This window comes from Pagrus pagrus (genome assembly GCF_965226575.1).
Source record: "Pagrus pagrus genome assembly, chromosome: 10".
In the NCBI taxonomy this organism is placed as follows: domain Eukaryota; kingdom Metazoa; phylum Chordata; class Actinopteri; order Spariformes; family Sparidae; genus Pagrus; species Pagrus pagrus.
Genome location: NC_140194.1, coordinates 9,670,348 through 9,685,628, shown reverse-complemented (window position 1 = coordinate 9,685,628; position 15,281 = coordinate 9,670,348). Strand labels below are relative to the sequence as shown.

Genomic DNA, 15,281 nt, shown 5'->3' with positions numbered 1-15,281 from the left:
TTCAAGCTCAGATCAGTGGAATCAGGGGGGGGAAAAAAAAAGAGGAGAACATGGGTTGGAGAATTCTGATGTTGGGATGGACACGGGGACGAGTGCTTTTTTTTTTTTTGGAGAAGGCAGGAGCCTTTTACCTGATCCTTTTAGAGGAAGGAGGCGAGCCCAAGTTTTTTTTTGTTCTTACATTAAAACACATATCACACAATTAAAGCAACAGTGTCTCTAATGTCTGGTGTGTGTGTGAGTGTGTGAGAGAGAGAGCAGGAAATGTAATGTACAAAACCTGCTCTACACTCCCCTCTAATTTGCTGGGTGTGTGTCGACAGAAAGAAGCAGCGATGGAAAACAACCCTGAAGTGTTTCATGACTCTCTCACGGATTCAGGAGAACCTTTATAGTTGAAATGTGGAACCTCCTTTTTCAACGCAGAACCCTTGTGAATAATTCTGGCACCGTTCAGACCCGATACAAGAATTAAATTAAGACTTTTACACCCTTCATTAGTAATTATTTTCAGGATTTAACTCGACACTTTAGCTGCTCCTCTGCTGCAGTTGGTTTTGAGCAACTTTTCATCTTTTTTTCTGATGCCTGAGCCAAACAGGATGTGTCACTGTAGCTGCAGCTGCACCGTTGATATTTTGTGGTGATCACATGCTAATTTCTGTTTCTTATCCGGATGATCAAACTATATTTCTCTACAAGGTTTTTCAGATGATTGGGAAGTCGGTAGAAAGCAATTTTGGGTGTTGAAGTTGAGCAGCAGAAGAAAGGGAGAGAGTGGGAAAGTTCTCATCGAATCACTAATCGAATGAAAAATGAGGATTTTATTTTTGTTTACTGGCTTGTGCTGTCTGGAGGACATGGTGGAGACAGTGGGCGAGAACTTTAACTGTGATAAACAAGAAAATTTCATGTTTAAAAATTTAATTTGAAGGATGAAATTAGATAAAGTTTGGGAGCTGCATGTTGCAAAATACATTTAAAGAATTATATGAAAAGGTCATTGATTTTCACTTAAAACAACACAAATGTGTCTTCTCACATAACCCTGCTACACACACACACACACACACACACACACAACACGTAGGATGACACAGAGCAGAGTTTGGGTGTGCTACTATGATTAATCGAGCTGTTTTGGCCAATCATAGCTCAGGACAAAAGACAACGGTGTAAACTCTCATTCAAACTTGGATTCTTGAATCTTTACAGACATTTTATTTTGTTAAATGAGGAGGAGGCTTTTATTTTTGCACACAAGCCTCGAAATTAGTCCAGGATTTACTTTAAAAAACATTTATTTTGAGGAAACATTCTGGAAAATCCTCAACTAATGTGTTTCTAGTCCTTCTTTTAAGGCTTTCCTGCTCCTTCCTCTACATGATAATACCATACTTACAATAAAATGACAAATTCAAATTTAAAGCAACTTTTTCTTTGAACATACAACCCTTAACTTGACGTCAGAACGATAGCAGGTGAGACACGACTTGAAGTTGTCACACACTGCTCCCAGAGCAAGGACTAACATTATCTGACAGCCAAGGTTTCCGTGTGTTTAGAGGCTCTTGAAGCATTTTTAAGTGGAGTAATAAAGTAAATCAGTTGAAATAAAACCAAAGAGAAACTGTTAAGACTCAGACGAAGATGAGGAACAAAGGTCAAATAAGCACATTATGACAGATTATTTGATTAATCATCTTCTTGTCTTTGAGTCCCTCAGATGCCAGAATAAAAAAAATAAAAAAAATCTCGTCTTCAAGAAGCTTTTTACCTTGAAATCCTCATGTTTTCAATCACAAGTGAGTTCTGGAGAAACACATCCTTCTTAATGTGAACCCTAAACTTCTGAGTGTGTTTTCTAACCGCTCCTTTTTTCACGTGCCATGTGATTTCTTTTTGCCTGCGTTCTTAGTAGGGAGGCAAAATATGCAAATCCCATCAGATTTATAACACTCGGCGCCTTTCAGTTGTTCATGTGCTTCTGCTGTGGTGTATTATTATTTTCAAGGGTTCTCAGCGGGACATAAAAGGATCATAAGTTATTCTTCCACCTGACAAAAATATTTCATTCTCCCTCTGTTTCAAAGATGGACCCTGGTAAAAGTGATAATGACGTGATTTATTATCATCTGAATGGATGACGGTGAGCTGATTGCTTTTGACGGAGCTTCATGCAATGCTGCATATGAAACAAAATATAAATTGACAGGGAATGCTTTCGACGAAGTAAAAAAATCTTTCATGTGACAGCGTCATGCGCTCATTAAATCATCCGCTAAACAGGTGATACAAACATTTTCATTCAAACGATCACAAAGGAGGAAAAAAAAAAAACCCACGCTGGACTTCATTCATCTGAATCCTGTCTGAGAGAGACGACCTTCGGTGAACTCTGAAGCTTTTGTTTTTGTTGTTAATAGTATTCGTCAAGTTTTCTTTTAATTTTTTTTTTAAGACAACTTCCTAAAACTTTTTCTTTCTTGCTAATTACGCGCGTTGATCACTGCACCGATCCCTCACATATTTATGTGGCTGTTCAGACGATGGATTAAAACAACTTTCTTTAGCTTTCCTCCAAACTGGCCTGCTTCATTGAGGATCTCCAACAGAAAGACCTCTGCTAGGCCTGGTGTTAAAGAGCTCTGATCTGGGCCATGACAGCTTAGTCCAATCAGCCTGTTCAACATGCTGGTTTGACTGTCACTTTCAATTTTCACATGACCCCTTGGTCCTAGAATGGGGGATAAGTGGCAGAAAGTAGGACTGAAAGCTCATATTATTGGTCTGACAGCTTCACTCATCTGAAAGTAATGCAAAATGCAGCTCATATTTATACTCTGACCTTACGCTCAAACAGGGAATCTACTGTATCTACATGTTAGGCGCTGAGACAAAGGCGAGAAGTGGTCGGATTCTTGCGGCGTAATTTATTAAAATGCAGGTTATTTTCTTTCTAATCATTCACCAGATGTGACTGAAGGAAGAAGAGGCGTGCACTCTGCTTTGCAACAAAGAGTTTGACTAAATGTTGTTTACACAAAACAACATATGGAGCATTTCTCCTCTTTTTTTTTTTTTTTTTTTTCCCGGTGCAGAAAGCAAAACCACATCCCTTCACTTCACGGATCAAGTGACCAGCAGGTATCGTACACGTATGCAACATGTGGCGCGGTTCCTGTCGCCGCACGTGCACAGCTGATCATATTCTCAATATCCTCGCTGAAATGTTTCATCCGAGGCGTATTTATGCTCATGTAGGTCATAAAAGAAGAGCGCTATCAGTGGAGCTGGATGTGGTCATTATCAGACATGGTGCTAGACAGGAGGGAGGGGTTCATTGTTCACTGTGCGCTGCCTGCCCAATGACTGAATAAGGTGTGTTCATTGTTCACTCTCTCCATGTGTGTGTGTGTGTGTGTGTGTGTGAAAGCAACGGGCTCCAGCTTTTTTTTTTTTCTGCCACTGTTGTTACTGTGTTTAACTGCGGCGTATCGTATATATAATGTGGCGAATGTGAAATACTGTAATTTGTAAAAAAGGGAGGTAAATGACAGCTGGATCACCTCGCGCCATGAAAACATCCACAGTATTACAGTAATTTACTGAAAGACTATGAATGAATAAAAACGCATGTTCTCTCATCAGACCGAGGCCATCAAACATGTTAAACCTCCTCAATAAAAACACTATTAAAGGTTCCTTCATCCTCTTATTTGGCAGTGTTGTCTCCTTGCTGCAGGGATATCTCCATGTGTTTGTCATAACTCCAGCGGTAAACATGGATATTTGGGTGATGGAGCAGTAAAGGTTGTGTGTTGTGTTTTTTTTTTTTTTCTCCCTGTATAATCCACACTTCTTGTCCCCTGCCTGCCCTCATAATCCCTTGGCATGTGTTGGTGACATCACATGGCTACTGGCTCCAAGTTCTCGTCCCCCTGCAACTGTCATTAACTCTGTGAACAAATGAATAATGACTGGGAGACTCGCTGGCTCCCACCACTGACCTTGGGTATTATTAGAGTGACCTTTCTTTGGCTTGACCAAAAAACCTTTTTGATATCATTGCTGGAAGTACACTAGGAATGATGGCCTGTCTGCCGTTGGGGGTAAAGCATGAGCATTACACATGGGGAAGTCGTGGCGGTGGCGGTGGGGGTGGAGGTGCCGTCGGAAGTACCAGTGTCGTGTAAAGCTATACCTCGCTTCATGAATACTTAATTAGAGAACACAGCCCTGAAATACCCGACTCGCCGGTTTTTCCTGACCTCTCTTTACCAACAATGCACAATATTTGGGTTTAGCCGGGTTGACATGGTCGGATGACATGTTTCACTGTAAAGGAGAGCCGTTTGGGAATCTTGTCGCAGTCAGCTGTGCGATATCATCTGTGCAGAGGGAGAGAGAGAGAGAGGAGAGAGAGAGAGGAGGAGAGGATCAGTCAGGTGTGGCTGTGGGAGGAAGCATCTCCATATGTCACAGAGATGGTTCTCATAAGAACATGCTGGAAATCACATGCTGATAGTGATCACAACCTGCAGACACATGAGTGTGATTTATTGTCAGCTGCAGGAGGGGGGGAAAGTAACTAAGTAGATGTACTTAGGTACTCCATGTGAGGGCTATTTTGAGGCACTTGTAGTTTACTTGAGGAGTGGCTATATATGCTACTGACATATATTTGATAGGTATACTCAGACATAGATTTTACATACAAGTTTAAATAACTGTTTTAGATTAAACTATCCAATGTGAACAGTCAGGTCTGCGTCAAACAAATACAGCATGAAAATGCGGTATTGATGTCAATGTATCAGTAATAATAATCACATTTTATAATGTATAATTTAATACATTCAGTATCATTCAGCATAATGCAAACTTTTACTTTTTTATATTTTTGGTATATTTCACTGATAAAACTTTGGGGGTAGGACTCATAGCTGCAATGGAACATTTATACATTTACTTTTTCTCAAGTAAAGGATCTGAATAGCGAGGCTGTCACTCGAAGAAACATTTTTAAATAGTATTTTAGGTAATGTAATGGAAAAGGATGGAGACATTCTTCAGCAAGCAGCGCTGTGCTGTAAATCACTATCTTATCATGTACCGTAAAATCCAGCAAATAAGATGCAATGATTTATGTTTGCAAACCGTCGGCTGGTCTAGCCAGCTAGCTAGTCAGCCCACCTAATGTATCACACTCTGATTTCACAGTACCTGTAATCACATCTGTCGTCTAATGAAGAATACCAGTTCATCTTCACATGTTGTAGGCGGTTGCTCAGCCTCAGTAGATGGTTGAACTGTACATAATAATTCCTGGAGTTAAATTCCTTCATGATTTTGCACCAGAATCAGCCGCAGCCCCTTACAACCGCAGGTGCTGATGGCAGGAAACGGGTTCTGATCTGTTACTCAACATTTCTTGGTGCTATTTTTCAGAGCAATTTTAACAAAAAGTGCTTTTAAAAAGTAATGGGGATAAAAATTGTGCATTTCAATGTCACCTGGCGTCCCCAGTGTAAATACCATCTCTGCTGAAGACTTGACCTGGGGAGTTATTCTGGAGGTGCAACAGGAGGAGTCCGTCCTTTCAAACAGCAGCTAGAAAGAAGGAAAAAGGAAATTAATTAGATTTTACATAAACACAACAACACTATGACAGAAAATTCCAGTGTGATGCGACTTTAACTGTATCGAACTGCAGTGGAAAGTAACTTAGTGCATTTACTCAAGTACTCTGTACTGAAGTAGAGTCATGCTCATGGAAATATTGTATTTTTCACTTGTTAAATTGCAGATTAAGAATTTGCAGAATAAACCAATAATTAAAATTTATTACGCAGCTTTATAGAACTAAACTATCAAACAAAATATTTAATATTTAAAGCTCCACCTCGAATATAGTACGGTAACATATGCTACACATCAATGTATCACCCATAATTATCCATTAATATAATATAGCCTGATAATAAAACATTCACTTAGGTATTTCATCTGAATTAGGACTTTTACTTTTAATACTTTAAGTGTATTTATCCAATAACACACACACACATAAGTCACATTTTAAATACAGGACTTTCAGTATTTTTATTTTACAGTTGTACTTTAGAAACTTAAGTAACGGATCTGAATACTTCTGGTAACTTTGCGTGTAAAGGAGGAGCCTCCTGCCCTCAACTCCACTCAGAAAAAAATATTTTTCTATATTTGCTGCATGTATAATTACACAGCAGCCAATAGGAAACGAGAAATGTATTTTTACGCACAATGTAAACACCTGGCTATGTTTTAACGCCCAGCTCTGCCTTCTTAATTGCGCACTGAGATCAATAAATGAATGGATGGGGGAGGTGGGAATAAAAAAAAAAATAGCTGTAATCAAAGTGTCACACTGTTAATCTTAACGGAGAGTCCGTCCCTATATGAACAGTGACAGAGACGTATAGAGAGCTGCTGTGGCTATTTGTGGCTCCGCGCAGAACGAATAAATACCTGGGATGAAAGGTAGACACAGAGACTGGCTGATGTAATCAGTGCTGCCACATCGAGGGCTCTCCATCATTACAATCTGTGGATTGCAATAAAAGTTCCCAGGATTGCACTGAGCAACCCAATCTCAACCAATAGACAATCACAGCCTCTGATCTCGGTCCCAATTGAGACATATCCCAACTGAACGTCTCAGAAATTAGACCTACTTGGTGTGTCCATGATCCCGAGATGGACAGATAGAGCAGGTGCGCGCACACACACTCACACACACACGTGCATCAATCGATACGCTTCACAAAAAGGTTTGTTATTTGCAACAATTTATGTTGAGGATAATTTTACACAGCATCGCAGGAGCCTGAGGGAGCAAATTAAGTCGCTATTAAAGGGTGACAATTAGTGGTTTGGTTGTGTTGGAGTCAGTGCAGCAGCGCGACAGAAGTGGACGACCTCTGGCAGCGGGAAACAGCGCGGTGGGAAATGGAGAGGGGAGGAAAAGGCTCATTGTTCACTTGGGATACTGATGGTGTCGGACAGAGAGCGGCACAGCACTGGAAGCTCCGTTTCTGTTGTTGTTGTTGTTATTATTTTTTTTTTTTTAGGACTTACATGGTGAGAAAAATGTAAAAATACAACGAGAAAAGCAGTAAAAGGTTGAGAGAATGTTTAAAGGACAATTCCGTGTGGAGTTATGGCAGTGGATCATGAAATAAAAATAATAATAATAATAAAAGGCTCTGTTGCAATTATCCAAATGTAAAATAAATATATAAATAAATAAATTGAGCAACGTTAAGGTAAAAAGAAATAAATCTAGAGGCGTCACAGTGCAGAGATGTGCGCATGTGGCCAAGCACGTAAATAATGTGTCCAGGTGGACCAGCGAAGCTTTTTCAATCATTTATTTCATTTGTATTTTTTATTTTTTAAATGTTTTAAATCACACGAGGCGTCTGCAACCTAAATATAACAACAGATCTTTGTCTGACAAAACTGATTTATATTCCACATTTTTTAAAATTCATTTTTAAATATAATAATAATAATAATTATAATAATAATAATAAACATCATGCGTCATCAGTATTAATTGCTCCAGTTTCAGTGGCCGGCTGAAGGGCTCTTGTGTATCTGGTGCAACAGCAGGGAGAGCTGAAATAATTCCCAGTGCGCAGAGACATTTCCTCAGGCAGCAGCTCCACAGAGCCAGACTCTGCCTGGAAATGAGTCGTGAAACACGGCGGAGACTTGGAGACAGAAAACAGCAGGTTTAATGTCCGCCCAGCACCTGTCATGACTTGGATGTTGTTGACGAGCACGACCTTAGAAGAAGAAGAGGAGGAGGAAGACGACGAAGACCTGCGCGACGCAGCAATGACGAGCAGGATGTGAAGGAGTGGGCGACAAACGTGTATGGATTTGACCTTTTTTCACGCAAAGTTGAAAATGCGCCGGGCAAAGACCACATGTGACCAAGATGATAGAAATCATCAGCAGGGCGGTAATTACAGTATAGTTTATGGCTGGCTGCCTTTGCCAAAAACAGTAATTGGAGCACATCTCTTCTTTTAACCAGAGAAAGCGTTCAGCTCGCAGGATGGAGGCAGTTGTGAAAGCAGTGATGGATACTATTGTCCAAAATTTGACCCTCTATTAACATCTCTTGGCAGCATCTGGATCCCGTCACCATGGCAGAGGACAAAAGTCATTTTCTCAACATACCAAATCCCCTCTTTTTAAACGCCTCCCCCCACCAATAAATGGGTGGAGGCCAGCCCAGAAGCCCAATCTCTTCCTTTATCACTCTCCACACTACCACCTCTCCATCCTCCCCTTTTGTTTTGCAGGTGTCTCCAATTACCTGCTAATTTGCCTCTAATCTTGGCACAATTCTTAATAAACATGTTTTTATCCCCCCCCCACCCCCTAAAACCAAAAGAAAATGTGAGCACACACACACACACACACACACACGGCGGCGGTCACAGCCTCCATTAAAACACTGCCCTGATTTTATTAATTTCAGTGTAAAAGTATCGCAACCCAAGAGGGAGAAGTGAGGAGTGTCCCCTGGTGATAGATGCAGGTTGTCGGGTGGCATTTCATTATGAATTTTCTTGGTGAAAGATGAGTGCCAAGGACCAGTCAATTCAACACAGACACCAAGAGAGGGAAGGAGTGTTGCTAAGAGACGGGGATGCTGCACAACTTCCATCAGGAGCTTGACTCTGACCTTATGCAAATTAGCTTCTGCCAAATCTTTTGTGCGAAAGCAACCGCGATGTCACTAATACCTGGCCCCCCAAAAATGCTTTCATATCGAGGTTCCTCCTCAGAATGCAAAATGCACTTTGGAAAGTGTAACAACAAACCCAGACCCCTGCACACTTGTTGGGGTTTTAATTGAAATCAGGGAACGAGTGAACGTCTAAATGAAGACTGGGGTGGTGGTGGGGGGGTTGCTGCTATAAACCTTTAATTGAATTTGCCTGGTGTCTGCTGTGAAAGTGTTTTTTTTGTTTTTCCTCTCGTGGAAACAATGCTCTGAAAAAAATAGTACATTTGAATTTGTAAATCTCTTAAACTGCCATTCATGCTCAAAACCCCCTTGATAAGCGTGACATTTTGCAGCAACATGGATTATTCACATGTGAGACATCAACACGCTGCAGTTTTTCTTGACCTGCGTGTCATTTAACAGACGAATGATAATGATGGTTGGAGGAGGAGAGGGGAGAGGTTAGAGGGCTGGAGAGGGCAGAGAGGTTGAGACCTGAGAGAAGGGCTGTATCGGGTTGTAGCAGGTTATCTGGAGTGGACGCTGATAATGGCCTTTCAAGACATGCCAGGTTTGATCCTTTCACCGCTGAGGAGGGGGGAGCTAATCAATAGTCCGAGTAGATCAGTGATATGAGGTTACTGTACGAGCAGACAAACAACAATGGCGGCGGCGGCTGCGCTGGTTAATTGGGCGGACGCTTGACAAAGAGAAAAAGTTATGAATGCGAAACAGGAAAATCCAATCATGTATATTGATTGTACATTATGTTATTGGCTCTTTATGCAAAGAAGAAACATCTGGAAATGTAGAAATTATGATCACAGCGCGCCCTTCACAGATTAACTTGCGGGTGCGATGAACACAACTTCAAGGCGGCGGCATAAAACAGCCATTTTAATCAAAGCTAAGTGAAATATGGATCCCCTTTCCTCCTGTGGTTCCTCACATTAAGCAGAGAGAAAGAAAGAAAGAGAGGGAGGAAAAAGAGAGAGGAAGCAGAGGGAGAGAGAGAGAGAGCAATACACTACCGTGTTCAAAGCCAACCTTGTCAATAGTACTCACAGTGGGCTAGGGGAGTGTAATAGCACTTCCCTGATTCTACATTGATATCATATAATCCAGTGTGCCCTGTTTCAGTATCATATTTATCTAACCTGCTGGGGGACAGGGTAAGGGGGACAGTGTCCCTGCTGCTAGGAGCAGACACATTACACACTGCCTCGTGTATTCTTATTGATTACTCCCACCCCACAGCCCAGGGACCATAATTTAACTCAGCAGGCACTACAGTTAATACTGGAATTCAAACATTCCATCTACACTTCAAGAGACAAAAACAATTGACACTTTAAAAATGTGCAGGGCCTCTCTAAATGGGATCTGAAGGGAATGGATCTCCATTTTCTGGTCCGGGCTTTTTTTTTTTTTTTCCTCCCCTCCCTACTTCAGTCTCCTGCCTGTGCGGTTAGCGTATTGTTTCAGAGAAGAACTGTGGATAAAGTGCTTTGAAAGAAATATATGTCGAGGAATGTGGTATTCTAAGAAGGACTGACATTAAATAAAAGATGTGTATAATTTGTGTTACAACATGTTTCCTGTTTTCTTCTAAAGTATGTGGATGTGGATACAAATAAAATGGACTAAATTTGCATTTTTTTTCAACTTTGATTTATTTTTTCAACATTAGTTTTTGAACATCAGAAATGAGAACTTGCTCAGGAGCAGAGAAGCTTGACTATAGCAGTGTAGCCATAAGTTGCCTTGCTCAAGAGCACAACAGTAGTGGCAGGAAAGGAAGACGTCTAATTTCTTCTGCATTAAAACTTTAAAAGCAATCGCTTGATTGAAACGAGAGTAATCGCAGGACTCCTGCAAGATTATTAGATCAAGACAACTGATTTTTCGTTTTCTTTAAAAGTTGCTAAAATGCTAAATTTATCGTTAATTATACTTTAGTTGATAGTTGTTTCACTGTTAACAGACAGTAAGATGCTTTTGCAACTATTTATTGAGCACTTCTAAATGTTTATAAACATCAGTTGCAACTTTACAATAAACAATCGCTTAATAAACAGGTTGTTAACAGTGAAGTAACTATTAACTAATGTTTAATTAACTAATGATTTACCATTTATTAATGACAGTTACTATAAAGTGTTATCTCACACATGTCATCCAGGGGCTTCAGGTCAACTCATTTTCTCTAACTTCAACCACCCTGGTTAACTGTCTGACCATGACGACTGGGTCGATGAAGCCATGTTAACAGAGCAAACAGCAGGGAGCGTTCAAACCAGGAACTGTGCCGCTCAATATCAGTGGAATCGATGCTGGAGGAGGACGATATCTTGATTATCTTGATCTACATTTTTAACTTAAATATTTAAAATCTCCCATTAAGCCAATAAATTCTATAATTTCAAAAACTTTACTTATTTATTTATTTTGAAAAAAGATTACACCACCAGACAATAACTCATCTTATTGACTTAACGTCTGGCCCTAATTGAAACCAACGAACATTAATAATAAATAAATAAATTAACACCGAAAAATGTTCATCTTGACTGCAGGTAGCGCCCTCACCTGTAATTCAGTTAATGAATCTAAAGACGATGAGAATTTGCGTATGTTGATTAAAAAAGTGATCACACCTGAATATTTTTGAAATGGATGAATGTGAAGTCGACTCTGCCACGCTTCTTCTTCTTTCTTTTTTTTAAAGCTAAAATGAGCATCAGTGGGGATTAATATGCATTAATTAAATTGACTCTGTTTCCTTTAATGAGAGGGAAAGGATTTGATGTTAATGCTGTTGATCTCACGGAGGCTTCAATCCACCTAATTAAGCAGTATTCCTGCAACACACTAAAATAATCAATAAAAAAAGATATTTCATCACTGCTATGAGTCGTCCGCTCAGATATTCAGATAATTAAAGCGCAGCACATGCTAGCTCACCTCAGGAATGACAGAAATAGGCTTTTCAGTTTGGAAACATGTTTCTCTTTTTCTTTTTTTTTTTCTTTTGGGTGGAATAATTAAAAAAAAAAGCTTGTTATATCTCAGCTTTTAGTCGTAGTGTGGCAGCACTCACTGTTGAATCTGTGTGTTGTGCAGAGATAGGGCGTCTGTGGAGGGCCAGGGAGCGGACTCCAGAGATCCATCCATCTCAATCTGAGGCTACAGCTGACACCTTACAAAGAGGTACAATTAATAAGGGCATTATCCAGCAGTAGGCAACAATAGAGTCCTAACGCAGAGACACCAACCTCGGGAGGCCCGAGAGAGGAGGGAAAGGGAGTGTGTGTGTTTATGGGTGGGGGAAGGGTGAGCCAAAGTGCTTCAAAATGGGATGCATTACAACCAGTGTCTTCAGAACATGAATTCAGAGATCCATTCCCTTCAGAATCCAATTAATCTATTATAACCGAGCCTTATGATAGTACCAGCTGCTTTGTGTGCTAAATGGGTCACTTCCAGCAGCTCGTCCTGTGACTCGTTTTTAAAACTCTGCATCTAAAATCTTAAAGGATAAATTGTAAATGTTTCGCATGAATTCATATTTTTGGGTCCAGCCACGTTTAAAGTCTGCAGTGCTTAAAGAAGTGTTACAGGCAGACCCCTTGTTGCTCTTTGTTTGATGACAGCAGTCCAGTTTATGGAGGCGTCATAAGGAGGAAACCTGAGATATCAAATACAGCATAACTGATAATGGAGCTCTCATGAAAGTGTCCTATTAGTGCAGGTTGAGTGCAGCCCTATGGTTCACAGGGGAGAGGGTGGAGACGCCGCTGCACTGACATTTACAGCAATCCAGGAGTTGTTTGTGGTCACTGGACTGGAGACAAACGCTGAACCCCAAAGGTCAGAGGTTGGGACTAAATTTCATCCGCGGTGGAGGTCCCTCTGTTGGAGAAGACAAACAGAGACAGCAGCCGAGGTGTGAAGTGTTCCTGCCTGTCGGGGAAATCAATCAATCGTCATGTATAAACACAACCCAGACCAAAGGAATACAGAGCAGAATAAATGTTTAAAAAAGAAAGAACAATAAAGACGGATCAATACAAAAATGAACTGTGAAACAACAGTCTGGGAACGTCTTCTTAAATAATGAACTCTAATCACTTCTTAGTCTGTTCCAGTTTTTTTTTCTTTTACACGGAGTCAAGAGTCCTCCACAGTGATCGTTTTATATTTTCCTGCTCGTTCCGCGGGGAAAGGATGAGCTCGGTTATGGATTAACGCTGTGATCAATAACAAGATAGGAGTCCGGCTCTCTAAGCTGAGGAAAATTAATTCGAAATGCAGTCAAACTCTTATCGACCCGGAGCCAGGGGTTGCTTTCATTGCAGGTAGTTGATAATCCACCAATATTGTGATGAGCGGCTAATCTCTCATTTTAAATATGACCTCCAGTGCTCGTAATAAAAGTTAAGACCATCCGTCCATTTGTTGTCCGTACAGGTCTCTGATGGGTCTTTGTGAGCGGCGAGATCTAGTGATCCACTCCTCCAGTGTGAGTGGTAATCTTCACTTTACAGTTTGAGTCAATTAAACAACCTGAATATCTTGATCAGTGGTTGATTTGAACATTGTCAAACGCTCAGTGAGCTTTCAGTGCTCAGTTAAAGGTGAACTATGTAGTTTTGGTTAAAAGAAAGTTAATATTTACATAATTAATAAGGTAATAATACAAACTCTAGTTAGTTATTTGATATTTTTCCATATAAAAAGTCGTTCTCGAGGAGAACGAGGTCCCCAAAACACTGTTTGATGCTAGGAAGGTGGCTACTTAAGTGAAACTGCATGAAATTGTGTTTTGCTTTGAGGACAGTTTGTTTATTCAGGCATGAAAATTAAAAAGTGAAAGTTTTTGCTCTTCTGAAAATGTATCCTCAAAACTACATAATGCACCTTTAAGGAAAATCAGATTTTTAAAGATATATTTGCTCTGTTGTACATACTTAAACACAAAACGATCATCAACACGTCATGAAGTGACAACAGTGCAAAATAAAATGTGATGACGTCAACTTTTGCACACTTTGAGTACAAAGTGCACACGTACAAGTACTTTGTTACTGTATTTAAGTGGATTTTTCAAGTATCTGTACTTTACTGGAGTATTTATATGTATATATTATTTATTTCTGACAACTTTTTACTTTTACCTCCTACATTTTAACACAACTATCTGCACTTTCTACTCTACATTTTCTCCCCCAAACAGGCTTGTTACTTTAGTTTGACTGCATTGGAGGGGAATTTAATTGATTATTTACAACATTTTACCAACACAAAATGTCGGTATTTGACGTCCTGGGAATCTTTCTGGTGTGTTTAAGAACAGCTTGGACAAATCCTACTGATTCTTTAAGTTTAATAGTCTTAAAATTTTATTTATATGATGTGAGATTCGCTTAGCTTTTCACAAAAAATGGCCGATACTTTTTACTTTTATACTTTCAGTACATTTCCGAGCCTGTTCTTTCTTACTTTTACTTGAATAAACAATTTGAAAATGGTCTTCTACCAAGGTCTATTCTTACACAAGTATCTGTACTTCTACTTGAGAACACAATGTGAGCTCTTTTGCCACCTCTGGTTTGTTGGAGCAGAGATGAGAAAAATCAGCTATCACCTCTTTTTTTCTCCTTTTTTTCCCATAGTTTTGGAGAATAATAAGGTCAACAGCAGATGGTCTTGATGATGATGTTTTAAGGCAGAAAATGTATTATTTAATATGCAGTAAGGCCAGTGAAACTCCACTAGGTCAATTGTCCTTTCCAATCAACCCATCAAAAGTTGCCCCACTGTGACACCAGACAGCACTTATGATGTGCCTTGGTCACCTCCAGCCAAACATTATGCACAAACCCTTAATCACTGAAGAGCAGAGGAAAAGTGGTGTTACGCAAGTTTAAAATCAGAAGCAAAACAAAGCAGGTTAATTGATGATCAACACAGTCTGACTTTAATGAGGCCCTGTTGCCCACGGCCAGGCCCAGTTCAGTATATACGGGACTTTCTCCTCACTGCTCCGCTTTCTTTGATCTTGTTTGCTTTTTCCACCGCTGGGACTGTCATTGTTGGTTTTAATTACTTCACCACCAAATGGTACAGATGAAAGATAGGTGTCTGTAATTAATAAAATTTCCATAAATTTGAATCACTAACCAGTCTCATTAGCTCGCGCCTTTTGTCTTGACTGAAGTTCCCATGTCATCTTTTTCCAACTCCAACTATACAGAATAATATTACTTAAGGGCAGGGAATCACTTGATATGTGCCATATTTTCTGATAATCAAATTTCACTGTAGGCAATTAAATGCAGCGCATACTGTAGTCCTGCTCAAATGACTGAGGTCAACCCGAAGAAAAATGCCAATTGTTGTAGTAAAACTCTATTCAATTAGTCGTTTTAGAGGAACACAGGCGAGCTCAAATATATAATCAAATTGTTGAAGAACTCATCTTTGATCATGT

General features: G+C 40.0%; 1 long non-coding RNA gene across 3 annotated transcripts in view; it reads right to left on the bottom strand.

The window, feature by feature from the left end:
- Positions 1-1,069: 1,069 nt before the first annotated feature.
- LOC311263449 overlaps positions 1,070-15,281 on the bottom strand; it is a 115,259-nt gene continuing 101,047 nt past the window's right edge. For all 3 annotated transcript variants that reach the window (XR_014623348.1, XR_014623349.1, XR_014623350.1), the window contains 3 exons: positions 5,560-5,613; positions 5,227-5,312; positions 1,070-4,391 (listed from right to left, as the gene is read on the bottom strand). This is a non-coding gene — a long non-coding RNA (uncharacterized lncRNA). The remainder of the gene's footprint in view (positions 4,392-5,226; positions 5,313-5,559; positions 5,614-15,281) is intronic.